Raw genomic sequence first — 27,621 nt, 5'->3', positions numbered from 1 at the left:
TTTACACCAAAACATGCCGTGTGACAGCTCGTTCTCCATGGTTTTGCATCAGTAGGCTTTCTATAAAGTTGAATTGGATCATTAATTACATTGGCCGCCTCGGAACCACCGAAATACCCTCCGGGAAACCTGCAGTAGGTGACAATTGCATGTTTACGCTAAACTGTGACATACGATAGCTCTTTCTCATGGTTTTTCATCAGTAGGCTTTCTATAAACTTTAATTGGATCATTGATCACATTTCCCGCTCACTTAACCACCAAGAGGCCTCACGGAAACCTGTTGCAGGGGACAATTACATTTTTACACCAAAGCATTCCGTATGGCAGCTCTATCTTCACGGTTTTTCATCAAAAGACTTTTTAAAGACTTGAATTGGATCATTGAATAGATTGGCTGCTCTCCGCACATCCGGGATGTCTCTGGGGGAGGGATCCCTTTAGCAGGGGACAATTATATGTTTGAACCAAAATGTGCCGTGAAACAGCTCTTTCTTCATGATTTTTCATCAAAAAGGTTTCTGTAGAAGTGGATTATTGACCATAATGGCCAGTTTCGAAACCATCGAGATGCCCCCGGAGAACCTATAGCAGAGGTCAATTATATTTTTACACCAATACATGCCGTATGACAGCTCTTTTTTCATTACTTTTCGTCAACATGTAAGATGTGACGATATGAAAAGCTTCGTACACACCTATGAAAATTCAATAATAACATTGAGAAAGATTTTTTCGGAAGCAAGGATTAGCCTTGGACTCGCCTGGGAATTGAATCGTACGGTTTATGAATCTTTTCAATAGGTATTTAATACCAATCGTCAATCAAAAGTATTTCCAACTTTTTTACAGACGTCGATGGTGGGAACACGCTCCTCACTCAAATGGAAAAGCAACGAAAAACAACGCATTTTACTCCAGGGGTGCATTTTAGTTCATCCTTACATAATATTCAAATTTTGCTTTTGTCTGTGTTCATGTGACTATACTCACACGCTGCGAGTATGTGGTGAGATCAGATTGAAAAAGAGAAAAAGACGAAGATGCATATCGACAGTGAGCATTCATAAGGGCGAATACGCGATGATCGATTCTCTTCATCGATTTTCTCTTTGCATTGCTACAGCTAAGCGAAACAATTTTCTAGAATTTGTTCAATGCAGAGTAGTAACAGGTTGTATTGGCTATCAAAAGCAACAGCAAATGCATCGAGAAACGTTAAATCTAGAGTTATTAACAAAGTTGGACAAAATTTTGCTAGTACCCTATATTTCTCACAACCCCTGTATGTCAAGTTCTGCCCCGTAACGTGGTTGTACGTTACGGGATGTAAGATCTACCACCGATTCCTAGTCCTGACTACTTCAAACTAGGGGGACAGGATTTTTCAGTAATCCAAGGAACACATCGTAGTCCTTATTACTTTTTATGCCTTGTTGATAGTGACAAGACTCGGATTTGTCCACCGAGAATGATCTTGAAACGAGGAAAAAATGAGTTATTTAGTCTTCATCTATATTTTTCCTAATCTTTTATTCGTTGTTCCCTAGGCTTGATGTAGTGAAGTTTAACCCTGACTAAGGACACGGAATATAGGGGAATTTACGTATTCTCGGCAACATAAGCAGCGACCTTCTTTCTATAGCCTTTTTCTCAATGGAACGCACACATATGCAGTATTGGTTTGTTTACAATTTGTTGCTGCCTGCTGCTCTAACAATTTCAATCGAAAGAACTGTCAAAAACTGTTTTGAAACGCTTTTACAAAGCTCCAATCTTCTCTAGTGAGAGCGAGTATTGTCGGCAACCAGTTTTTCCCGGCAACCGTTCCATTTGAACTGCATGTTAATCTGCTGTTCTATTATCGGCAACTCGAAATCAGCTACAATTTATAGTGCGTGTGTTTCATTTCAAGAAAACCCTGCTAGATTGCTTTTTCTCAGTGGTAAAAGTATAGTCAAATTGAAGCTGAAAGCATTAAGAATCGTTTGCATGCATTCAGCGAAGTGTTTTCGTAAGAAAATCCAGTGAAAATAGTGTTTCAATTTGGGTTGCCGAAAATAGTCTGTCATGCCGAAGCCGTCGAATAGATATAAATTAATTATATGATTTGAGTAGTTGCTATACTGAAGATCCGAGAGATGTCGCCCCTTCAGTGGTAGGAAAATCAGTTTTGCAGTATGTGTGCATCTAAAACTGCGCATAAAGACGATAATGAATAAAAACTGAAAATTTGCATGCATTTTCAAATGGTTTCCTACCATTCCCATACATTCAAAAGTGACTGGCCCTCTGGATGTGGATGATGTCAAAAACAACAAAACATGATTAATTACGGGACCTAACGGGACAGAGGAAAAAAATGTCAAGTGCTTGTTGGTGGAGTCGTATGGCAAAGTGCTACAACCCTTTTATTAAGTATAAGAAAAGTACGTTACGCTCCCCTACATGGTATTAAAAAGCAATCAGTTGCATTACGTACCATTTTAATGGGCCCTAGGAATTCTTTCATTTATTGAGCATTGCACGTTATTAATATGTTGATAGCGATAAATCATATGCTTGTATTACTCTGAAACATATTTGAATGACCACGCATTGTAGTCATATAACTTTTTGTTTATGTATTTGAAGATGTATTTCGGATATACGTAGAATCCCGCACAACTTGGACCTGCAAACTCAGTTATTCACCTTTATGTAAATCCGATCCGAATGATTCATTCTTGTGCGCTAGATCGAGAAAGTGCGAACATACGTCAAAACACTAAATGACAATCGCTGCACCACACACACACACAAGTTCTAATTTCAACGCGTTAAAGATGCATTTTACCGAAAAGGTGCTACGGATTTTTCGTCGGCGTGACATAAATTTATTCGGCGGCTTCAGTTCAATTTTATTGGCGGTGGCGTGGTGGCGCAGTGGTCTAATTGGATGTTAGATGAGAATATAAATAAATATTAAGTTTGTTCTTAGACCACCATGCAATAAATGCAGTGGTGCAAAGTTCATCAGTGAATTTTCTATCGTCTTTTCATACAAATGTTATGCAAACGCAGCAAATTAAATTTACAAATATATGACGTAAGTGGAAACGAAATGCTCCATTAATATGTCAAATAGGTTTCACTGTTTCTCAGCATGAGTTACATTAAATACCCTTCAATTCAGGATCAATGCTATCTCCAAATATTATAGAATAACAATATGATTCACTCTTCTATTATCCCCAAGACACGATTTTTCCCGATACTAGCGGCTCTAGTGACGCAAAAGGTGACTAGTACACTGTAAATTGAGCGTAACAAGACTATCAAAAACAACTCACAGTTGAATAAAACTTTACTCATATGGTAAGAAAAAAAATACCCAAAATTAAGTTTATATCTCAAGCGCCGCCGGGATTTTCTGAGGTATAAAATATCTGATCACGAAGGGTTGGTGTGGGAGCTGTTTCTCTGGCGTTGGTAGCATTGGTACTCAGTACGGAAAACAAATCAAGGGAAAAAAGTTTATTTCACCCAACTAGGTACTAAAGTGTGGGAAGCCAAAAGTAAGTAAAGTCCCATGTACTCAATTAATAATGTTTTATTGTTTTTGACATCATCCACATCCAGAGGGCTGTGACTGCACTTTTGAATGTATGGGAATGATAGGAAATCATTTAGAAATGCATGAAAATTTATTCATTATCGTCTTTATGAGTAGTATTAGATGCACAACAATGCAAAAATGATTTTCCTACCAATGAAGGGGCGACATCTCTCGGACCTTCAGCATAGCAACTACTCAAATCATATAATTAATTTTAAGTACTCGCAACAAAGCGCTTGGATGGATGGAAATCACTTGATTGACTGGAATGAATGATGATCAAAAAAATAAAAAAAAGGAAACAGACTGGGGGGCTCGAACCATGAACGTTGCGATTTTTAGGCCTGTGTCTTCACCACTCGTCTGTCAATACTTGGGAAATCGACCAGGCGTTCTTTCACGGAATGTGTTAAATTTTACACATTAATGTGTTTACGCTAATAACCGTGTAAGCTCTATTAATCATGAGTTTTCGAAATGGAATTCAACAATGCAATCCCCAAATAGGGATATCTTCAACAGTTTAAAATATACTTACCAACCCAAGTAACAATTTTGGTTTTATGAGGGTTCTGTAGACCATGATTTAGACTTGTAGAATGCTATAAAACCGTGATAAAACCTGCAATGTTACATGGGAACTTCTAGCTGGTAGCTTCGCATTCGGTAGTTCCTTAGCTGTCAAATTTTCAGCAGTACCGTGGATCCCTGGTAATCTGACCGTTCTTAATTTGTACGCTTTTTTGTTCTAACCTCGCTGTCATCTAGCGCATGGAATAGAGTAAAGGCCCAAACGCAATGTGGGCGGAAGTGGCAAGTTTGACAGTTGTCACAAATGACATCAAAATGCCTAACCGGAGTCGATTTGGTTCTAAATAGTTTTCAATCCGACAAGTAGGCTTACTCAGATTGGGCTCCACAACACTCAACTTTATCGTTTTTGTTTTGACCTATTATGGTTTTGAAGTATGATAGAGAAAGCTAGTAACTAGAGAAACATATAAAAAAGGCATATTTACCAAATGTAAACAATGACTTTAAACGTTGATTTCTCGTGAATATAGACTCAATCTGGCAAACCGACTCCAGCATCTGAGAGATAATTTGCTCTATCAGATGATATAGTTAGTTTGATTGGGCATGTTGCAATTCGAGAACAACCGACGTTTAAATGCATTGCTTACATTTGGCACATGTTGCTGGCGAACGAGGTACCCAACACGCTAACTTGAAAGTACCCATTAATAAGTAAAAATAGGTCAATTTTGAAGAAAATATTAGTAGGTTTTTCTACCCATTTATGAGTATATTTTACCCAGTCATGAGTAATTGTGTAGTAAGTGATGCAGATACTCATTAATCGGTAAAACAAATTGCTAATTTAATGAGTTAAGCCACTTTTCTTTAAAATGGGTATTTTTACACAAAAATGGGTACTTTGAAGTTAATATAAAAATTTAGTTCACTTTCACTCATCATGTGGCTTCCATGCGGCTAGGTAAAATTAAATTAATGATGAACACTAAATTTTGAGTAATTCTGATCAATAATCCATTGAATGAAAATAACCTAACGATCAATCGAATGCAATAATGGAGGATGAACGAATGCGTCGGAGCACACACAAATGACAGCATCGAAGGCAGCGCAGGTTGCTATGATTTTCATCCAAAAATAAGTTAAAAGTTTCCAACGGTACATATACAGAAATACAACATTTTGGTTTAAATGAAAGTTTGATGTGTGACAATTTGACAGCCACCATAGTTATATGCCGATGTACGCCACCGCTGCCGCCACTGACCAAATTACACGGCGTAGCGCCATCACGCCACCGCCGCCGAGGCAAAAATGAATTCCACACCGCCGATTAAAGGACCGACGCACAGGTCTAATGTGAATACAACAACATTGTCAATACCAATGTATAGGCGCCAATATTGAATGTATTTACAAAACGATTTTGGTTCACTTATGGGCAGTGTTGCCAGAAGCTTTCGTTTCCATTCAGCCCTATGCAGTATGCCAAGTAAGCAAACCGTGCACGACAACCAGCAATCACTGTCGCATCGTGAGAGAGATTTTTTTTTTTCAATCAGGCAATCCTCTGCTGTGCGGCATTCTTACAACGTGCCCAGCCCACCGTAGTGGCCCAATTTTTGCAATGTAGGCGATGGATGGTTCCCCCAGCAGCTGGTGCAATTCGTGGTTCATTCGCCTCCTCCACGTTCCGTCATCCATCTGCACTCCACCGTAGATGGACCACCGGTCTAATCAGCGTCTTGTAGACAGTCAACTTCGTGCGGCGGCTAATTTTATTCGACCGGAGCGTCCTTCGGAGTCCAAAGAAGGCACGATTCCCTACCATAATGCATCTTTGAATTTCTCTGCTGGTATCATTTTCGGTGGTCACCAGTGAGCCCAAGTACACGAACTCATCGACTACCTCGATTTCATCACCGTCAATCTGAACTCGGGGTGGGATGCTATCATTGTTTTCTGTATTTTGTCTTTGATGCGTTGATGGCAAGTCCAATCCGCCTAGCTTCAGCCTTCAGTCTGATGTAAGTTTCCGCCATCGTTTTAAAGTTCCGTGCCATGATGTCGAAATCATCGGCGAAGCCAAGAAGCTGGATGGACTTTCTGAAGATCATGCCACTCGTGTCTATCCCAGCTCTTCTGATCACACCTTCTAACATCTTGTTGACTAGCAGACACAAAAGTCCATCACCTTGCCGTAACCCCCTTCGAGATTCAAAGGTACTCGAAAGTGTCCTCGATACTTGAACAACGCACATCACTCGATCCATCGGCGCCTTGACCAATCGCGTCAGTTTATCCGGAAATCCGTACCCGTGCATAATCTGCTATAGGTGATCTCGATCGATTGTGTCGTATGCGGATTTGAAATCGATGAACAAATGATGTGTGAGCACGTTGTATTCGCGGCATTTCTGCAGAACCTGCCGAATCGCGAAAATTTGGTCCGTGGTAGCGCGGGCCCCCATGAATCCCGCCTGGTATTGCCCCACGAACTCTCTTGCAAATGGTGACAGGCGGCGGCATAGAATTTTGGGAGAGTACCTTGTAGGCGGCGCTCAGCAGTGCGATCGCGCGGTAGTTGCAGCAATCCAACTTGTCGCCCTTTTTGTAGATTGGGCATACGACACCTTCCATCGACTCCTCCGGTAATATCTACTCCTCCCAAATCTTGGCAATTACCCACTGCAGCGCTCTAGCCAGTGCTTCACCACCGTATTTTAATAGCTCACTTGGTAGTTGATCTACACCAGTTGCTTTGTTGTTCTTCAGCCGACCGATCTCCTCCTCAACTTCTTGAAGATCAGGGGCCGGTAGCCTGTCGTCTTCTGCGCGTGCTCCAAGGTCTGTTGCCGTGCCACCTTCGTTTTCTGCTGCATCACCGTTGAGGTGCTCGTCATAGTACTGCTTCCACCTCTCAATCACCTCACACTCGTTCGTGAGAAGGTTACCGTCCAAGTCCTTGCACATATCGGCTTTTGCGCGAACTATTCAGCTTCTCGTAGAACTTCCAGATTTTCCATCGCCTCGCGATCTCGGTCTTCCTGCTGACGCTTCTTCCTTCGGAAAAACGAGTTTTGCCTGTATCGCTCCACATTCAATCTCGTGCGGTGTTGCAGCATTCTCGCCCGTGCTGCATTCTTCTCCTCTACTAACAATTTGCATTCGCCGTCAAACCAGTCATTTCTTCGGTCCGCGATTGCAGTACCTAGTGCCGCTGCAGCAGTATTACCTATGGCGGAACGGATGTCCCTCCCGCCATCTTCAAGAGTAGCTGCGCCAAGCTGTTCTACCGTGGGTCATGCAACTTCCAGCTGCTGCGCGTAGTCCTGGGCAACTTCGGCGTCCCGTAATTGCTCAATGTTGGGTCGCAACATTCGACTTTGACGGGTGTTAAGAACCGTCGAGAGTTTTGAGCGCATGCATATTGCAACTAGGTAGTGGTCCGAATCTATGCTTGCACTGCGTTGGCGAAGAATTTCTCCTCGATTAGAACGTGATCGATTTGGTTTTCTGTGTGTTGGTCAGGTCATCTCCAGTTGGCTTTGTGGATATCCTTGCGGGGGAAAATGTACTTCGGACTACCATACCTCGAAAAGGGGGCAAATTTCACGCATCGTTGGCCGTTGTTGTTCGATACGTCATGCAGTCTGTTTGGTCTGTACATTGCTTCTCGTCCTACCTGCCGTCGTACACCTGCTCCAGCTTCGCATAGAGCGCTTCTTTCTCGTCTTCGGGTCTCCCTTCGTGTGGACAGTGCACGTTGATGATGCTGTAGTTGAAGAAACGGCCTCGCGTTGATTGGCTACCAACCAATCACAAGTTGGCGCATCTTACCCAGCACTACAAAGCCGGTTCCCAACTCGTTGGTAGTGCCACAGCTCTGGTAGAAAGTAGCCGATGGATGCCCGCTTTTCCATACCTTTTGTCCCGTCCAGCAAAGGTCCTGCAGTGCTACGACTTCGAAGTTGCGTGGTTGAAGCTCGTCATAGATTAACCTAGCCGAGCGATTTGCAGTTCCATGTTCCGAGTTTCCAATCGTAGTCCTTATTTCGTCGCGTAGGTATGAGCCGATTGTACCGATCCGTATTTCTTTCTTCGGTATTTGCAACTTTATGTTTTTCCAGGGTGGCTTGTTGCCCCCCTCCCCCCCTGTCTCGCCGCGGGACCATCGTGCACAGCTCTGTTTAGAGTCCCACGCTGGCACTAGGACATTGATCAGTCGCTCCTAACATGGAGAACAGACGCCGTTTTGAGCTGCACTTCCATGGTGAACAGACGCTTAACATCTTGACATCTTAAAACTAAAAACGAAAACTTAATCTTATCTAAGTATAAAGGGAAATCATCGTTGCAATTGAGGAGTGCAACGATTTTTGCCTGAAATGATTAATTATTTTGTTGGACCCTGCGCTTCGGTCAGAGAGCGTATAGGGCGTCGTTGTGCCAATTTGGTCGTGGCACATTTCGAGTATGAGAGAGTAATCAAAAGTGCCTGAGAAAAATGCAAATACTTTCGCAGATTACCCGAAGTTGCGATAGTGAAGGTATGATCACAGACAAGCAGACATAACACTCTTAAAACCTTCATAGAAATCGTTTTAACGATCAATTTAAATGTTTCTTAGTCGATAGTACCGCCACTTGTGGTGCACATAATCAATTCCCTAGCGTTTGACGTTTACATACTACAACCATCTGTTGAGTGTATTGCCCATGAAAGTATATACAACAGATGGTGGTAGGGTTTACAATGATAAGTGTTCAATGTGTTGTGTCTGCTTGTTTGTGAAATAACATGGAGGTAACGTTAGGATAAAATCAAAACATTGAGAAATATAACGCATCACTTTCAGAAATATTTCACTTCGCAACCGATGAACCATTCTGACGGCCATATGAGTACCCAAGTAACCATATAGTTGCAATATAGCTTGTATATTCTTACTTTGCTTGACTATGGTTAGTTGGGGAATCTGATGAAACTGTCACTTCTTGAAACTGATCGCTTTTGAATTTCTTTCATTTTCTTTTCGCACACGGAGCGCTCGGTAGAACAGCGACTTTGGATGTGAGCCTCGTCCCAGATCAACATGGCAATTCATTTAAATTCAATGAAACCAATGAAACCGACCAAAAAAGGCGTAATCATATTAGAACCAACCAAGGACGATCTACGGAAGGAAATTGCTGGTGAAGCACGGAATGAAATACGAAGCGTTAGAGAAAAAGTCCAATATATTCAAAATGAAGTAATCAACGACGGCGGAAAAGCAGAATATGGTGAGAGCTTTCCAATTATTAAAAAAAATATATATCAAAATTAAACTAAATACATGCCAGGTTTGAAAAAATATGTTTTCGAACCTGGAAGCGTGTATGTAATACCAATATCCATTTGATAACGGTGATGCAAACATGCGGGGCTTATTGTAAGTGAAAGTAACCTCGGAATGGGCGTGACTCTCCAGACATTCTGAAATGGGTTGCTGGATCTGCAATAGAGCTATCACCTTCTAACTCCCGGACTAAAGCTGTCTACAATGACCATAAATGCGATATTGTAGAGAGAGTTCTTTCATAATAACACTGCCGGACAGTGGGGGTTAGATGGAATACACAAATGATTAATTATTTTGTTGGAAATTTGTTCTAAGGTCTCAACTTTCAAAATTCTATGTACCTCGGGAGAACTGTTCCACGAAGGCAACTTCAAAGTCATCTTCGGAGTTTTATTCTGAATCATTTGAGGTGTTTTTTTTTTCTGGTATAACTAAAAACCTGTATGAATATCGAGATGAATATTAGAGGTTTATTATTCAGGTTAAGTTTGGATTTTCGGTTTATGAGAGGATACAAACATTCTATTTATTTGTTATATTTGGCATGGATGTCCTCAATGTGATCTTCAAAATTTAATTTTTGATCAAGTACTAATTTAAGATATTTCACTTGACTTGACCAAGAAACTGGAACTACGTTCATAGTGACTATGCGACTACTACTAGGTTTCAAAAAGGAAGCTCTGGGCTTATGAGTTGAGTTTTGGAAGCGTTGGGAGAAATCGTCCATTTTTATAAATAAGAAGAGAAAATATCTAAACTTTTCTGCAGTCTGCTGCAAATAACACGAAGACTTCTTCCTTTTAGCGGAAATGCCTGTGTTATCAGCGAACAAAGATTTGTGGCAACCCTGAGGCAAATCAGGGAGGTCCGAAGTGAAAATGTTATGCAATATACGCCCAAGAATGCTACCCTGAGGAACTCCTGCTCTATCAGGTAGTCGTTTAGATTTGGAATTTAGATTATTTACCTACAGAGTTCTGTCAGTTAAATCACTTTAAACTAATTTCATAATATAAAATGGAAAATTAAACTTTTTCAATTTAGCAATCAAACCTTCATGCCAAACACTGTCGAATGCTTTTTTTATGTCTAAAGCAGCAACTCCAGTTGGGCAGCCTTCAGATTTGTTTGAACGAATTAAATTGGTAACTCTTAAGAGTTGAATGCCCATGGCGAAATCCAAACTGCTCATCTGCAAAAATTGAGTTTGTATTGATGTGAAGCATCATTCTATTTAAAATTATCTTTTCAAAAAGTTTACTTATTGAAGAAAGCAAACTTATTGGGCGATAGCTAGAAGCTTCAGCTGGATTTTTATCCGGCTTCAAAATTGGAACAACTTTTGCATTTTTCCATTTATCAGGAAAGTATGCCAAATGGAAACAACGGTTACATAATTTTACCAAGAAAGACAAGGTACTCTCTGGGAGTTTTTTGATGAGGATATAGAAAATTCCATCATAAGCATTCATATTTTGAAACTTTTTAGTTATAGACCTTACTTCGTCCAAATCAGTCCCCCAGGAATCATCAAAAATATTTTCCCGAGAGAAAATATTCAGATAATCCCGAGTAAACTGATTCTCAATAAGACTAGTAAGACCCAAACTGAAATTATGGGAACTGTCGAATGGCTTAGCAAATATCTGAGCTTTTTCCAAATTTGTGATCAAAATTTTACCACCTTCTTTAAGCGCTGGAATAGGCTTTTGTTTGTGTTTGTGTGTTTCCAAAAGGGTTTAATTTAGAAACATTATTTTCAAAAGTTTTGTTCCTCAGGGCAGATAATTGCTTTTTAATTTGTTTTTGCAAATCCCGCCAGATAACTTTCATGGCAGGATCGCGTGTTCTTTGATATTGTCTCCTACGGAAAGTTTTAAGACGGATCAAGAGCTGAAGATCGTCGTCTATTATAATTGAATTGAATTTAACCTCGCATTTTGGTACTGAGGCACCTCTTGCTTCAACTTTGGAAGTAGTCAGAGATTCAAGAGCATAATTAATTTCATCTTTGGTTTGCAAATGAATGTTTGGATCGAAGTTATATTCCATAAATGTTCAATATTGCTCCCAATCAGCTCTTTGGTAATTGAAAGTAGAGCTGTTGGGATTACAAATCATTTCTTGGGATATTTCAAAACCTACTGGAAGGTGATCAGAACTGAAGTCAGCATGGGTAACCAACTGGCTACAAAGTTGACATGAATCAATAGTTGAGGGATTTCTTGCTTAGGGCCTCCCTTAACTCAGTCGGGTTGGAAAATTTCTCGACTTCCCTGGGCATAGAAGTGTGATTGGACTTGCCACACAATTATACCAATGCAAAAATGGTAAAGGCATCGAAAGCTCTCAATTAATAACTGGGGAAGTGCATCTAAAACACTAAGTTGAGAGCACGCAATAAGCTAATATACGATATGCAATAAGCTTGAAATACGAAGAAGAAGAAATAAGAAGAAGGGATTTCTTGCTGAAGAATTTGGATATTGAATAGTGTAATAAACTGCAGAACAATCATCAAACAGAATATTACGTTTAGAATTATTCCATGAGCGGTGTTTTGCAGTAAAATCACCCTTTGGAACATTCTTCTTGGAATGGCAAATAGGCAGCTATAAACGTAAGTTGTCCAAATTTTGTTTCGACAGAAACTCCCAAAGTTTCAAAAACTTTGGTTTCAACTGTAGAAAGAATTTGATGTTTGATTGATCTCAGAATATCTCAATGAATGTTGGAACCATCCTGATACTCTTATCTTTACACGTATTTTCTGAAAAATTTGCTTGAATCATCTCAGAATACCCTCAGAGTTCATCTCAGACCTCTTCCTGGTATTTTATTATATTACCATAGTATTACCATAGAGGCAACTCTAAGACCAGAAGGTTCCGAAGAAACGTGCTCAACTTTTTGGCTCAGCTCTGGTACTTTCTTCGGTCCCAAGCTAATCGTTGCACCCCTCGAAACATAGAAAATTCCACGAAACCCCTCATTTTATCTGTCAAAATTTCATAGCGAATCAAAACAAACATAGTGTAGTACTAAAATTTTGACATTTTTTTCGTTACAGACATTTACAGACTTTTTAGTTTTTTTTACAGATATTTACAGTCTTTTGTAATCAAGGGAATTTTTTTAAATTTATTTGGTTACACTGTTTCACATCTTCACGCATTAGAAATTCGCGCATTTTCAAATCCACCACACGAACGAGCTGTCCCTGTTAAATTTTTTTCCATACGATTTGACGGTTTGTTTTCATCCTATTCCATCTTTTTATTCAAGAACACCCACCACCGAATGCAGTTTTCGAAATAGCCATTTTCGCCGTTTTGTACCTGAATAAGAGTCGTAAAAATGATGATAAAAAGGAGAAAAATCGAAGAGAGCGAATTTTCCGAAGAATCAGGTAAGCTATAAGTTATGTTTGTTTAATTTCTGAGTCTAAGCATTAAATTTGTGTAGGAACTGCTGGTTCCGATGCTTTATCCAAAACCGCTGGTCAGAATCAATCCATCGATGATCCGATTCAATCCACCGGTTTTCCAAGTCAATCCGTTACTCCACAATCAACTTCACAATCTGACTATCATCATGCAGGCGGCTCCCGTAAGTGTATACAGTTGTATTTTAGAACCACGTTTATTTTATTATTTGTATCATTTATTTATAGACTCAGATGGTTCAAATCAATCTGCTGCGCCACCATCGACTGTTGGTCTGAGTCAATCCGAATCTGGCCCAAGTCTAGCCACCGATAGCCCGACAATTGTCAATACCGCTGGTCCGAGTTCAAGTCGCTCCACCGCTCACCATTACGTACCACGTTCACGTAAGTTAAATTTAAATTTTAATCATGCGTAGCGGCCCAATCAGCGTGTGTGACCTTAAGGGGGAAATCAAAAAAAAAAAAATTAAACAAAAACGCAGTACGGGAAATGGCTCTAATATTGGGCCCATCGTTAAAAATCTAATATTTATCAATTTTATCTAGATGAATGCGTCATTGGGACAGTGCTAATGGATATTTTTGGTCGCTATTGAAACTTTATTCGAATGCTGAATTTATGTTTGGGCCCAAATTAGGGGCATTTAGGCCGACATTACCATGTCACAATTTGTTTTGACAAGATGAAAAAAACATACAGTGTCAGGGATTTTTCTATTGTTTTTGTTCTACATTCAACTGCATTAACATTTTTTACAACCGATATGACCCCTGGGTGACCTTGGAGTCAAATAAATAAATTTAAATGAGGTTTTATGGAAAATCAAAATAAATTCTTTCACTAATCATTATGTTGAGTTCCATGTAATTTGAGGTATCGTACGATGCATTTCGGCGCTTGTCAGAATTTGTCCACTTCCCGGGGGTACCTGGTACATCTTTCTTTGCCATTGTGATCATTGGGTTTGAATATGTTCAAATTTTAATGTGATTTCAGGTGTCGCATGATGAGTTTTTGATATATCAATCTTTTGCGAATTTCCCAGTGCAATCTGGAATTCTCATTTTTGTTTATATCTTCGGAACCATAATTCCGATCGGGAAAAATCAAACCCTGATTCTTATTCATCAACATTTTTTGAGCACTAAGTGTTTAGAATCGTATTAATATGCTTGTAAATCGCTCTTTTGATTGTCGATTTCTCCATATTAAGGTGGTGGAAAGTTGAATCTCTCAATAATATATGCTCCTTCTCCCGCTGCTAGCGTGCAAAAGGCCAGTATTAAGTAATTTACGGATTTCAACACTACATCACTACATTTCAACACTACATTTCAACACTACATCACTACATCACTACATGGCATATAAGCATATAAAACGAAGAAAAATCGACGAAAAATTTACTCACGCTACAAGTAGGGTAGAGCACTACTTCCTCGTAATCGCCCATTTCCGTTCTATCTATCATAAAATATCAATCATATCAATGATTTCATCATGCACAAGTCAATAATAGGTTTGTTCCGTTGCGTTAGTTCATTAGCTACATCATAAATCCCATTAGAGCGCATTGTATGAAAATTTACGCTCATTGTTCTCAAAACAAAAGAAACACTCCTAGCGATTCCCCTTTTCCTACGTTTATCCGTAGGACAAAGAAAATCTAATGGCGTTTCAATGCGATCTGCATGAATCCACACACCCCTGATGTTATCTGTCAAACTTTCATAGCGAATCAAAACAAACATAGTGTAGTAATAGAATTTCAACTAGAATAGGGTACGTTAATCGTTTGCTTGGGACCAATAGGCTACTAAAGTGGTGAGCCAATTTAAAATCGTTAGTTTCGTATTGATTGTTGTTGGTACTCAGTACGGAAAACAAGATCGACGGAAAACAAATCAAGAAAAAAAAATCTATCTAAAAACTAGTGTAAAGATTCCTATTTGACTTAAGCGCCACTAACGGCGACTTCCCTACTTAAAAACCCTCTTTGGCAACCTGATGGCGCTGTCGTTGCACAATTTACACTGGACACTAGCGCCAAGTGGCAATTTTCAACAGAAAATTTATAGATACTAGCGCCAAATTGGTCGAAAGTTGAAAATTTATAGAGTAAATCAGGAGATGCTAGCACCACGTGACGGCGAAGTTCCCACTTATCTTTACACAAGTTTCTGGCTGAAGTTAGACGTCTGTTATCTGTGCTAATACTGCTAAAACCGCATACAGACTATGACTTATTGAAATTTTCACGTCCGGTTGTGTTGGTGCGATTCGTGAGAGCGTGTTAGTGAAAATCCGAGGAAAATACATAAAAAATCGCTGTCAAACTCATTTTGACAGATCTTATTTCATACATTTTTTAGGTTAGCCAAAGGAAAATAATAAACAACGCAAGTGTGCGTGCGTTAAACGTCACTAATCTCTATTGGCGTTGACGGAGACTCTGTAGCTCTTTACTCCTATGGTAAAATCCATAAGCAAACGTCAGACTGTGCGTAAAACATGGCGGACTTCGTACTTTCCTTTCACTTCATCGAGAAATCGCATAAGAAACTGTCAATCTTTTCTAGAAGAGACGATTTTTCGACGGTGCCGTCAACGCCAATATCATGTAGACTGTCTTGCAATGAGCACTCATTTATACCTAGTTTTCACTGGAAATCCTATGTATGAGTGCTCATTGCAAGACAGCTTATATAGCAGCGTCGGTGGTGTAGTGGTAGCGTGATTACCTCTCACCCCAGCAGGCCTAGATTCAATCCCAGTCGGAGCCGCCGGGATGTTCTGAGGCATAACATCACTGATCACGCTTTCCTTCGGGAGTGAAGTAAAGCAGTTGGTCCCCGATTCATGAGTTGATGGGTCGATAAGGGGTAGGGTCCAGGTGTGGGAGCTGCCTCCCTGGCGTCGGTAGTATTGGTGTTTAGCACGGAAAAAAAGATCGACGGTAAACAAATCAAGGGAAAAAGACAGCTTATATTACATGATATAGCCATAGTCTGTACGGGGTATAACAAGGTCCTAATAGTACGTTCATAGTACGTTCAGACTACAGAGTTATAACATGTTATAGCGCTATCTTGATGGTGGTTTCTGTGTTGCAATTAGTTGACAACCGTTATAACATGTTATAACTCTCCAGTCTGGACAGCGTTTAAGATATTTGAATAGTTTTTACACCAAAACATAGTAATGACGTGTAATAATCCTGCCTCTGCTACGATGTCTTGCCGGGTTCCAATCAAGCGATTTCGTTTTCGCCCCTCCATTAACGTTCACGAATTTCTTTTAATATCGGCTGCTGATGATATCGATGATGGAGCTCAGCATGCAAGATTCAGTTGTGAAGCCACCAGACACGAATTATATACCGCGCAAGCATCGGGTGATGAAGGCTTTTGAGTGATCTCGCTGACGTATAACAAACACCGTTTCCTGGATCCATAGAAATTCTCCTTATGTTTAAACCCCTCTAAAAAGGTGACTGAGCCGGCGCCGGTGGTGTAGTGGTAAGCGTGACTGCTTTCTCCCCCCAATGGGTCTGGGTTCAATCCCAGCCGAGGTCGGTGGGATTTTTCTGAGGCATAAAAATCTCTGGTCACGTCTTCCTTCGAAAGGGAAGTAAAGCCGTTGGTCCCGCCCCATGTATGTGTGTTGAATGGGTGCGATATCCTACGCAGGTGTGGAAGCTGCCTTCCTGCACATTCGATTGCCGTCAATGGATGGCAATCGATATCCGTCGGTTATTGGCACTAGATTGCGGAACAGAGACCGACGTTAAATAAAGGAAAGAAAGAAAAAGGTGACAGTCCGCATCGTGCTCTCTTGCCGTGCGGATGTATTTGCTTTTTGCTTAAGGAAGTGTTGCTACTACCTAAAGCTACAACAAATTTAAACAGCACTTTTCAGTGCTCAACCTGTAAAAATTTTCTACCTTGTTCAACTCTTATTCCTCTTCGATCCTTGTTTGGACCCTACCCGAGGTAATCCTTCTTTGATATCGATTTGGAAAATTCCTCTACGATCCTTCAGATTCTTACAGTAATCTGCTTGGAATTCGATCTGGATAAAAATTTACTGGGCAAACTCTTGATCCCCTTCTGATGAAATTAATTTGAGCAATCAATTTGATTTGCTCACGGATGATGAGAATGAAAAATTCTGATAAACTTTCCCGGCTTAATTCCAAGAAGGAAAAGATTCCCCCTATTGTGATAACCACTTCCGATTTCCATGCTCTTCGCATGGAACTTTTGAACTTCGTGAAAGTTAAATTTTCCCTACAAATTGGACGTTGGGGTGAATGCCGTGTATTGGCTGAAACCTTGGACGCATTTAAACTTCTTCTCAAGTATCTTACTGAGAAGCGGCACAAATTTTTTTACTTACGACACCAAAACTGAACTTGTGTTCAAGGTTGTCATAAAAGGAATGCCAGTGGTGAATCCCTGGATCAGATCAAAGATGAACTGGTAAAATTACTTGGAGTTAATTAATTAATTAATTTAGCTTTATTTAGGAGGCTTTCAGCCTTAGGCTGGTTCGCCTCCAACTACTTGGAGTTGTGCCACTCCAAGTAATCAAAATGAAAATGAAATCCCGTCCTGGCGATTCCCGCAACGGGATTTCCATTGATTTTTATTTAGTTCACTTCAAGTTTAGTGAACTAAACAACTTTAAGGGCTTGGAAAATGCTAGCCTTATGCTCCATGTCCGAGTGAAGTGGGAACACTTCAGGAAGACTAGAAGAACTTTTCAAAACCTCACCCAGTGCCATAAGTGCCAGGGATGGGGTCACGGAACTAAAAGTTGCTACATGCCAGCTAAATGCATGAATTGTGGTGATTCCTTTCACGCAAAGGACGACTGCCCTGTGAAGGAAGATCCTAAGAAATTTAAATGTTCAAATTGTGGTGAAAACTACAAATCCAATTTCCCCAAGCTACAATATGGAAACAATGTTTCTATTTTGGAAAAAGCGCAGCGAGTAAATTTAATCTATATATTTTACTATCAAAGTTGCCCGCATTATCAAAGATACCCCGCTTTACGGTACTCTATTTGTAAACTATACAGCTGTCAAAATTACATATTTCATATTGCAAAAAAGCAAACAAAAGTAAATAGTATGAACAGGATTGTATCAACGTTTTCAATTCGTTTGCATGAATTAATCGCAAACAAGCAATTTGCAACTATATCGAAAAGACTTATTATTTTTTAATAATAATTGCAATAATTAAATAGGAAAGCACATTATGATATTCAATAGATCACATAATTCGAGCATCCTACCGAGCTTCCTTCAGCTCGATCTCTACCACTGATTAATAGATTTTTCCTTCTTAAACCTTTTTACTAAGCCACACCATTTTTTATTTAGAAACTTAGTTTTTCAAATTAGTACTATATTAAATCAAAACAAAAAAATAACTGGGTCTCACAATTAGAAAGTGCAAAAGAAAACATTACTGAGTGGTCAGTTACTTGTTGACAGCCAAATAATCTCGTTTACTCATCTGTTAGGGGCTGTTCATTAATTACGTAGACATTTTTTTTGGGATTCTTGACCCCCCCTCATCCTGCGTAGACAATTTTCCATACATTTTTGACGTAGAACTACGTCTTTGATTTCTATATGGGGGTACACTTTGTGAAAACCAAGAATGGAACATGTAACAAATTAAGAAAGATTTTGAACGTTAATAACTCAGCTGCCCCTGGTCCAATTTCAATAATTTTATCACCAATCGATCAGATATATGGCTACGCATCGATAACAATGCATTGGAATTTTGATTTTTAACAAGAAACTATAGAATAACTGGTAAATGTCCAGCATTGTTCAAAAGCGTCGAATTAACTAACAAATCCACCAATTACCTACATGCATATGCTGCTTCCCCAGCACAGTCGTCGGAGAGTAGTAAGTAGACGAAACAAGTCGAAGTGGCATTTGCCTCCGATCCTCGGACGCGTGTGAATAGGGAGGATGGAATTGCTTGATATTTTGCACATTCATCGCCATATTCAGAACCAAATGCAAATTCTTCGAGATAACCACCATCCATCGTCTGGCTCGCCGTGGCGGTGTCTGACGTATCTCCGGTCTGATTTACGAGGTGTGCTGAAGGTGCATCCGTGATGCTGTCACCTACACTACACACGCCAAGCGTAAGCGGCCATGGATGTCATCTACGTTTTGAAGTGACAGAGACGCACTCTGTTTGGTTTCGGAGGTTAAATCATCACCAACTTTGGCAACAAAACGGCTCTTTTCAGGGCCACCAAGCTTATTACAGTAAAGAGTAGGAATAGAATTCATCCGCCTGTTTATCCATATTCAGAACCAATGACTACATCAAATGCTCATGTAATCAAACTGGAAGCAGGGGTACAAATTATTTTGATCAATTTTGAATCGGCACAGCCGGATATTTTCGATGGAAGAAGCAACAATCTAGCATCTAATTCGACCAAGACGGCAGGAAACATTTGTGAAGCCGAGTTATTTACGAAAAAGGAGTGTCGATCAATGTAGGTAGGGCCTATTGAAAAGTGACGCGAGATTTGTTTTCTGTACTGAGCTCCAATGCTACCGACGCCAGGGAGGCAGCTCCCACACCTGAACCCTACCAATCGACCCATCAACTCAACCGGGGACCAACGGCTTTACTTCCCAAAGGAAGGCGTGATCAGAGATGTTATGCCTTAGAACATGCCGGTGGCGCCGACTGAGATTGAACAGGCCTGCTGGAGTGAGATCATGCTAACCACCGGTGCTGATATCTTTCAAGGTGATATCACGGTGAATGAGATTGACCAAAATTTGAGTTTAGTTATCTCAGAAATAAGAAATAAAGTGCAGGAACTCAGCGATGAGTAAATTTGCCTCATGTTTTCCCAGGTTTTTCCAGGATTTTCCAGGGAAAAATTCCCGAATTTGAGAAAAGTAAAGATTGGATGCACTCAGTCTATTGGTACTACTCCGAGACTGAATAAAACTTTCCTCATTTTCTGGCAGATTTTTAAGGTTTTCCATAGGAAACCATGAGACAAATTTACGCATCGCTGAGTTCCTGCACTTTTAGCGATTATGGGTGAACTAAACTCAAATTTGGGTCGTTCTCATTCGCCGTGTACGCTTAAGGAAAAGAGCCAGTGTCGCTACTTGATAGCAAATTACACATAATGGGAGGAGTCTTTGTAGCTTTTATACCACTTGGTTGCACTTTATTCTGCTTCAACCTGAAAAGATATAAAAGAGCGCTGCTGTATGGCATTAGCTCATTTTCGCTTTGGACGGCGTGGTGAGCAGCAATAGCAGCAGTAGGAAGGTGGTGGCTAGTCCACTCCTTCACACCCAACAAGCAACAATTGACTGGTCGGTGTCACACGTGTCTCCGGCCATCGATGTCGTCTACGCTTTGAAGTGACAGACGAACTCTGTACAGCTTCGGAGGTTAAATCATCATCAACTTTGGTAACAAAACGGCTCTTTTCAGGGCCATCAAGCTTACATCAGTAAAGAGTTGGAATAGAATTTATCTGTGCTTGATTGTCCATATTCAGAACCACAAGCCCCCAACGACCACACAAAATGCTCTCCAGAGTTGTTATCTTGTAACCAAACTTGGAAGCAGGTGTGCAAGTGATTTTGATTGATTCTCTTAATCAACTTTCTCTTTGAAAAAAATACTACAAATTTGGTACGCCTACAATTCAAAAACGGAAAGAGTTGAGATAATAGATAATTGATCAATTAAAAGAACTAAATGCTCTTCACATTTTTTCCGTCCACTAGCGGTCCTACGTCAACCTTCCGTTCGTGCCCCTAGGCACAGACCCTTCTACTTTTTTTTTAAATTGTATGGGCTGTAGATAATTGTCAACCCCCTTCCCCCCAATTAATTCTGTCTACGTAGTTTATGAACAGCCCCTTAGATTAAACAGCTTTTTTTTATAAGTGAACTATTAGTTTTTGCTTCATAACGGAGAGTTCGGTAATGATATGTGGTGATGATCTTAATACTGATAATACTGCATACTTAATACTCATGTCTTTGTATTGCCATAATATTTTACGTTCTTTATTTTTAGTTATAGAGCTATCGTTATAATTATAAATTATCGTTTGCATAAAAAGGAGACATTTTTTGAAGATGGTTTAAGCGATCCCTCATAAACAAATACCATAAACGAACTTTATCCCGGATGGGTAAACTATTCCACAAATGGTTTGGATGATACCCCGAACACGTCGTTAAGCTCTCTTTTGTGGTTATTTTTATTAGGAATGACCTGCCACCTAAAAACCGTAATTTTAAGCTGCCATGGGTTAACTGTTTATAATTCAATTATGAAAGCGATGCGTATTGCTTTTCTGTAATTATTACCAAAAATTGGAGGAACTCCAGCTGAATAATTGTTTATTTCTTTAAATTTGCATGGGTAACTTTTTTTTTTTCAATTTTCTTTCTCTATGATAAACTTAGATAAGAAGTGTATGCACCATTTTTTCCATTAACATTTTTTGTTTAAACCAATTGTATCAAACTTTGATTTCATTTTATAACGTATGAGGAAAAAAACGACCGTACAAATTTGGAGTTTGATGCATACAGTTTAAAGCAGCAACATTTTGCAACAAGTGTCCTGGTTTATATATAAGTATTGCAAATCTTAAGAAGCTGTCAAAGTTCTACCGCCACTATAAAAAAGCGCTGAATATTGAAAAAAAAACATACTGCGCGTTGAGAAATTGAAGTATATTTGCTGGTGATTCTTTGAAGCCTTGTTCATTTGATAGCTGTAGTGGAACTTCTTCTTCTTCTTGGAATTAATACGTAAAACAGACATAAATCTCTTGATGTTGTTTGAGCTAACCTTGCATCTTTCCATTCACAAGAATTTTGCAAGAAGGATGACAAATGAAAGCGCTTATCGATACCTGTAATACTCAAGGTTTTAAGCCTTTCTATGTTTCTCAATAGCGCAAATTGAATGTTTCTGCTCAAATCCCAACACAAAGATCTACTGACTGATTATCTACAGTATGACTGGTTAACAATGCGCTTGATTGACTTCTGACCGACTTGAAAACACGCGTTAATAAATCCCTGTGCCCAAAGCTAGCCAAAAAAAGAATGGCCGCATTACCTTAACAATTAGCCTTTTCGGTCACTCTGTAACTCTTTACTCCTATGTTAAAATCCTATAAGCAAACGTCAGTCTGTGCGAGAAACATGTTAAACATTACCTTACCCTTTTACTCCAGTGAAAAATCTCATAAGATCCTGTTAATCTTTGCATGAAGAGACGGTGGCTCGCTGGCACCATGGTGGAGTGAAGAGATAAGACAACATCCGCTAGACTTCGGGATTTTACCATAGGAGTAAAGAGCTAGAAAGCCACCGTCAATGTCAATACTTACACGTTATTTCAAAACTACTCCATTTTGGGTAGAATCCTCTCAGATCGCTCACAACTGAACCTACTCAAAAATGTGTAAACAAACTGACACTTGAGCAACATTGGCATGGATCCTTCCGACGTTGTTCAATTGTTAACCTGTCATCCCAACATAGTTTACCCATTTTTTGATAGATTCAGTTTTGACCGATCAGGGTGGATTTTACTCAAATTTGGGTAGTTTTCAAATAGCGTGTACTGAGCATGCAACCAAATATCTGATTTTCTTTCATAAGGGCCAATGTCACAAACGTAAACACTGACTTTTCCACGAATTTTTTTAGCTTGAGCTTGATTGACCGCCCACGTTTGCTACTCTGTTATTGCCAGATCAGCTGTAATTACATAGAGAACCAATAGACAATGCTTGGGACTAGCATCTAGCACTAGAATTGTGTTGACATGACACTCGCTTTAATGGAAGCCGAGAACACCTCTGCACTTCTACGAGGAATCACTGGGATGTTGGATAAGAGGGTTGGGTTTGCAGCAGGGTTCGTTTTGGTAAACGATAAGCTGAATTGATGTCCTAACGATCATATAACGCGAAGGAGCTTGGGACTAAACCCACGGTCTTCTGCTCAGTAAGCAAAAACGTTTGCCACAAGGCAGACGAGCACCTTTTTAATCACCGAGTTGCTGTTATTACCATGTAGTCATATTAACAAATAAAACGATTGACGAATCTTGAATGTGGATGGGCCTGAGACTAGACTCATAATGTTCTGCTCAGTAAGCTAAAACGGTTGCTCTAAGGCCACCGAGCCCCTCACATCACATAATACCGCTGCTCAAATTTTTGTATCCATTCAAACCCGGAACCAACGACAACAACGAGTTTCGCAAAATACACGATACACAAGCGATTTTACCATAAATCTCTTTGATATGCAAGGACCTGGGACCGCGTTTTTCTGCTCAGTAAGCAGGCCACTGTAACCGACGATCTTTCAAATCCGAAAACTAATAATTACGAAAAAGTACTTAGGCTTTCATTAAGTTCCACTTTCACGCGACGTTCAATGACAGGGTCCTATCCAGGATTACATCTGAAAAATCCAAATCTGGCCAACGCCCACCCTAAACCTAAACCTGTTCTAATCCACCTGAAATGACTAACGAATGGAAGACTTTGACTACCCATCCATGCAATAGTCTCATTCCGTGCCTTATGGCAACTTGATGATTCTATTGCGCTCATCTTTTGGCACCATCCAGGGGAGACTTGGTCCTGTACCCAATGCTTAACTTATCTCCATTCCACTCAGCTACTCGCAATTTCTTGTGATATAGTGGGCGGAATATTATTATATGAGACAATTCAATGCAGACGTCTTTCCAAATTTGGCAGATCGACAGGTAATCGGTGAGTTACCACGATAGTTGCTATTCAACAACTCGACAACGTCCCATCGTCAACGCCTGCTATGAGAATTTCCCATTGCAGACGCCAACGAAATGACGTCATCGAGCTATCGATCAACTACCCTGGTTATCGCCTGGTACCTTATAGCACGATGCTAGGAGGCGAACCGGAAGAATCGATGAGCTACCTCTCCCCCTTGACTTTTCCACGAATTGAAATTGAATGTTTCTGCTCAAATCCCAACACAAAGATCTACTGACTGATTATCTACAGTATGACTGGTTAACAATGCGCTTGATTGACTTCTGACCGACTTGAAAACACGCACCGACGTGCTTCAATTGTTAACTCATTTTTTGATAGATTCAGTTTTGACCGATCAGGGTGGATTTTACTCAAATTTGGGTAGTTTTCAAATAGCGTGTACTGAGCATGCAACCAAATATCTGATTTTCTTTCATAAGGGCCAATGTCACAAACGTAAACACTGACTTTTCCACAAATTTCTTGAGAATGAAAACTCGCTCAAGTAAGCCACCACGATGTTTGTGTATAGAGAAAGTCCTCATAGCTGATAGAATTGCTGGGTTACATGGATTGACTTTGAATTACAAGATATTTACGAAAGAAGCCTGCTTACGTTTCCGTCATTGGCCCATATGAAGACTCAGTGTCGAATCACGAAAATTTAATTTTGACACATCGATGTCCAACTATACCAGTTATACCACTGAGGAAACACAAAAAAGGGGTCAACTTTTAGTCAGCAGTTTTGCATGAAGTTCCACATATGTTATGTGTTCAGCGTCAAGGTAAAACGAATGCAGTTTAGTGATTATTTGAAAACTGCCATTGAAATGCACGCCTTCTGTAAAAGTACGCCGAATAAAACTTTACAAAATGTCAGTTCCTTCTGGTTTCCCGAAGACAGCGTCGTCAGAGAAAATTGAGTTCAATTATGTCGGCTTCCTTTCGATCACCGTGACGAAAAACTCTCAAATATGTACCGTAAGCAATCTACCAAATTGATAATTGAATTGTCGTATAGATGAAAGTCGATTTTAAACTGATTTATTATATTTCAGCTACATTTCAATTGCGATTAAGATTTATAAATGGCATTGAATGGCGGAAAACTATTAGTACCGGAGGGCGCAGTTTCTGTTTTTGAAAAGGTTGTATGAAATTTATGATGATTTGAAAGATTATAACAGGCCTGACTTGTTGATTTATACTTATTTATAATATTGTAAAGATCCAGATCAGTAACGATTGTTCTAAATATAATACTTAAAACGTGAATTTCAGGCAAATTTTATAAAACTTCGTATATGTCAGATGTTTGAAGATGTACAACTTTTATGTTTTGGGCAATTTTTCATAAAATTCTACGTTCTGCAAATTTGCCAAAAAATCAAACCTCTATCTTACGAAATAAAAAAAAAGTTTGTATCGCTGCGCCATCTTTGCGCCCAAAACTTAAACAATTTTTATCCACCAAATTATATTCCTAATTAATCCAGAAAACTTCACTGAAGACGTCAACTCAATTGGATGCATTGGAATTCCTGGCTCACTGTGCAATGGCCGAGTTGGCGCGAAATTTGTCTTTGGTCAAAACTCGTTCACTTACCCTAATTATGTTTTGACACATTTTGAAAACGCAATCTAGAAAACTAGGTTTGTTTGATCATAAATGCGAATCTCAACTAATCTTATTTATAGTTCGTTTGTTGCTTTGATAATCCTAGAAGATGCTGTTAGATTTTTTGGGGAAAGAAACTTCAACGATTTCCTTTATTGGATCGCTGAGCACCTTTTTTCCCTAAAACTACACCAAACCTGTGGAATTATTCCTTATATTCATTCTCACACTCCAAGAGTCACGCCATCATCGTCCTCATCGCCGCCAAACATATATTAATCGACGATTTTCATCTAGTTGCTCCAGCTACTACAGTAACTTACCAGCCTTAACTGTTATGATTTATAGCTAAGTGTGTCTACATTGTTCCTGCTCAGTATTTAAAACAGATTTTCTAAACCTGCATGTCAGTATAACAATTGACATCTTAAAACTGAAAGCTAAAACTAAAACTTATCTAAATGTAAAAGGAAATAATCATTGCAAATGAGGACTGCCAATCAATTCTAGGTATCTCGGTAGTACTGTACCATGAAGGCAACTTCAAAATCATCTTCAGAGCTTTATTCTGAATCCTTTGAGGTGTTTTTTCCTGGTCCAACTAAAAACCTGTTTAAATATTAGAAGTTTATTCTTCAGGCAGAATTTGGATTTTTGGTTAAAGAGAGGATATAAACATTTTATATATTGGTTAATGTCCTTTTTTAATGTGATCTTTAAAAATTATTTATGTTCAAGTACTATTTCACTTGACTTGACCAAGAAATTGGAACTCCGTTCATAGTGACTATACGACTACTACTAGGTTTCAAAAAGGAAGCTCTCAGCTTATGTGGGAATATTATGAGTTAAGTTTTGAAAGCGTCGGGAGAAATCTTCCATTTTTGTAAATAAGAAAAGGAAATATCTAAACTTTTCTGAAGTCTGCTGCAAATAACACGATGACTTCTTCCTTCAGCGGAAATGCCTGTATCATCAACAAACAAAGATTTGAGGCAAATCAGGGAGGTGCGAATTAAAAAGAGTATAAAATATTGGCCCAAGAATACAACCCTGAGAAACTCCTGGCTTAACAGACAGTCGTTCAGATTTGGAATTTTGATAATTTACCTAAAGAGTTCTGTCAGTTAAATAATTTTGAATTTTATTAATAATATAGAGTGGAAAATTAATTTTTTTCATGCCAAAAACTGTCGAATGCTTATTTATGTCTAGAAGAACAATTCCAGTTGAGCAGCCATGAGATTTGTTTGAAATGCTAATAATCAATGTTACTAATAGATTGTGCTTTTTTCAGGGAAATTAATGGAGCCCACCAAGGAAACAGTCGACAGTGGCCGCTATGCATGGGGTGGCAATACTGGCAATCATGGCAACAAATACGAAGAAGATTTAGCATTTGCGCTGTTTGAGCGAGCATCTTTGTGGAAATCTGAATTCAAACTGGCCTCAGAAATGAAGGACGCTGGAAAATTCGATGATGTGGTCATATTTTTCGAAGAACCGAAGGAAGTGTGGTTGTTCCAAGCCAAACACAAAGACAGCTCAGATGGTTCAAACCCAATATCGTTCAACAATTTGTTTCCAAAGACGCGTGTGGAAAATTATGATTTTGCTATTATCAAGTACATACACTCGTATCTAGACGTTATTCAAAAAGATGAGTTCAAAGAGTTCAAGATGCGATTTTTTATCCTAACCAATAAATCATTAGACGATAGCAATAGTCAGCTTAGAGAGTTGGTGGACATCGAGGTATGTGAACAAAGTGAAGTGAACCCAATAATGAAGTTTGCTGAATCGGACGATTGCTACAAAAGATTCAGACCAAAAAAGGATAAAATGAAAGATTTACTGAAGTTGATGAACACCGAACTAAATGCCATTAGGGATGCAATCATTGAACTCTTTAAAAGTGGAAAAGTTTCGGAAATACTACTCAACTACAAAACACCGTTGCAGAAGATCCTGGAAGTTTCAGATACAAATTTAAAGCTCTCCAAGCTTGGTTCCACCCATGAATGGCTGTACAATGAGCTACTAAAGGATATTAAAGGAAAATTAATAGCAGAAAATCCAACGATTAAAAATTTTATGAATGGTAAATCTAGGAACACCCAACTACCAACGTATTTAACTGAAGATAGCGTGAGCAAGTTCTTTCAGCATCTAACTTTCTGTGTAAACCAACCAAGTGA

General features: G+C 39.4%; 2 long non-coding RNA genes across 2 annotated transcripts in view; both read left to right on the top strand.

Moving 5' to 3' along the window:
• LOC135712638 (uncharacterized) overlaps positions 1 to 12,853 on the top strand; it is a 226,011-nt gene extending 213,158 nt beyond the window's left edge. Inside the window, exon 3 of the long non-coding RNA XR_010518660.1 lies at positions 12,769 to 12,853. This is a non-coding gene — a long non-coding RNA (uncharacterized LOC135712638). The remainder of the gene's footprint in view (positions 1 to 12,768) is intronic.
• Positions 12,854 to 12,964: 111 nt separating this feature from the next.
• On the top strand, positions 12,965 to 26,967 carry LOC135712637 (uncharacterized). Its single transcript, XR_010518659.1, has 3 exons — positions 12,965 to 13,092; positions 13,157 to 13,315; positions 26,721 to 26,967. It is a non-coding gene; the product is annotated as an uncharacterized LOC135712637 (long non-coding RNA).
• Positions 26,968 to 27,621: the final 654 nt, after the last annotated feature.

Source organism: Ochlerotatus camptorhynchus, unplaced genomic scaffold, assembly GCF_037179485.1.
Source record: "Ochlerotatus camptorhynchus isolate MF236.1 unplaced genomic scaffold, CSIRO-AGI_Acam_v1.1 ptg000498l, whole genome shotgun sequence".
NCBI lineage: Eukaryota > Metazoa > Arthropoda > Insecta > Diptera > Culicidae > Ochlerotatus > Ochlerotatus camptorhynchus.
This window is presented reverse-complemented; position numbering and strand designations above follow the sequence as displayed.